Genomic DNA, 2,290 nt, shown 5'->3' on the forward strand with positions numbered 1-2,290 from the left:
GTTAGTGCTCTCCTGTTGCTGTTCTGAAATTAAAAATAAGAGCAGAAGCATTTCACCTTTGTTTTCAGTCCTGATTCAAATACAGTATACCTAAGAGCTGTACACGAGACTTTGGGTCACACTTCTGTGTTGCTTTGTTTGTTTGTTTGTTTGTCTGTTTGTTTGAATAGTTCAGACATTTCCAACAAAAGGAAATGTTCTTCCAGGAACTCTCCTGCCTTTCTTGTGATCTGTGTGATGATGATCTCCACAAACTTTCCTCCTAGGGAAGGCGGGGAGGAAGTTTGACTAACAACCAAAATTACTTTTCAGGGATAGAAATCTGCCTTTTATGTAACATAGATTCTCATATAGTCAGTTTTAAGTTTAACAGACCAAACTGACAGCATATGATTGCCATTATTCTTTGAGATACCTGTCTTCATGCATCTGCAGGATCAAAATTGCACTAATAGAATAAAAAGCAGTGAGAAATGAAAACTGCAGGTGAACATTTAGGCTGTGTTTGGAAGGAGGAGGTTAAACTAGAAACTTAATTTCATGTAAGTGTAATGTAACTGTAAGCTGAAACTAGTTCTAACGCCTAATGTAGAGTTGATGGTATAATTGTAAGTTCCTGTACTGTTCCAGGCTTTTAGTGTAGACATAAAATATATAAAGTGCAATTTGACCCTAAATGTCAGACTTCCAAGTCTGATATCTGAAGTTTTTGCATGTATGAGTAGCAAGCAGTACCTGGTTTTAGGCAAAAGTAAATAAGTACTTATTTTGTAAGATAAGTACAAAGTTTTTAGTAAGAATGATAAAATCATTAGTAAGAATGATAAAACTGAATCACTGATTCAGTTTTGAGACTCAATTTCTGCCTTACAAGGCATCTCTGTTCAGATTTCTGTTCCGCTCATGTTAAACACTGTAACATGTTGTAGTGCTTGCATCTGTTTGGAAGAAATTTACACAAGCAGAAATCAAACGTTTGAGTACTTCTACTGTTAATTTTAATTACTGAAAAACAAGGTTCTGAAGTGAAGGACGTTTCTAAAATACACTCAATTTTTTATGAATTTGGGGATATAATGTTGCATCTTGATGAATGTGAAGTATGTTTACTAAATACCTGTGTATAGCTGTAGAGCAATGAATGACCTGAAAATCGCAAGTGGGCACCACTGGTGGTGGATTGACCACTTGTCTTGGTCTTAGAGGTCTTTTCCAAATGTTACGATTCTTTGGTCCTCTTATCTTATGAGACTGGCTCTCTAGCTGTGAAGGATGATGAAAGATCTGGGATTCGCTTCTTTCTTTAATCTTAAAACTTATCTTTTTGGTCCATACCAGATATTAAACTGATCAAAGGACAAATCTTCCGTAGAATTTTCCACATGATCCTGATGGTTAGCTCTGAACAAGCTGCACACGTACAAGGCTTCCCCATCTGATGTACTATTTTGCATTTAATAAGATTGAGTCTGTTCTGCCATCTTACCTAGTCACTTGGTACTGAGGCCTTCCTGCATAGTGAACACAAATCTTTACCTACTCTTGCAGCAGCTTCAGTTATAGTGAGACAGAGCAGTTTTATTCCCGCTGACAAAATGTACCATTCCTTCAATCTGTTTTTTTGTTATTCTGCCACTGAAAATCCTTACATTTTTGTATGCTCTGTTGACTAGATTACAAGTGCTCTTTGTTACTCAAGTTATCAGTCAGACTCAGAAGTCAGGATTCCCTTTTCTTTAGCTATGGCTTATCCCAATGTGCAATTTTCCTTCTTCCACTTATCTACCAAATATCGGTTTAAAGCTACAGATTGTAGAGTCGGATTTCCTAGTCTGTTATTCCCAGATCAAATCTCTTTCTACAGGTAAGTATCTCATTTTTAATTCTTCTGTTTTAGAAGTTGTTATAAATTACAGGTTTTATGTCTCAGTTACCACTCTACAGTTCCACACTTACATCTTTAGAAGCATCTGGACCAATATGACCAGGCATTAGCTTTTCATTACTTTATGAAAATTGTCATAAAATAGCGACAGCATCTTAAATGTGAAGATAAGTCATTCTGAAGGACTATCTTTTAAAAGAAGGGGGCAAAAAAAAGGTAGTGATTTAAGAAAACAGAAGTAAGGGAAGAAGAATTCAGTTTTTTTCCTACTATATCTTTGCCATTCATTGAAGATGTGCTCTGCTATGCAATTACTTATTCTACTGGACACAGGCTGATATTACTGAAAACACTTACCTGCCTTTTGGTATGTCAGTTTGTAAGTATCTCATTCATCATTTTAAA

The sequence above is a fragment of the Tetrao urogallus genome, assembly GCF_951394365.1.
Source record: "Tetrao urogallus genome assembly, chromosome: Z".
NCBI lineage: Eukaryota > Metazoa > Chordata > Aves > Galliformes > Phasianidae > Tetrao > Tetrao urogallus.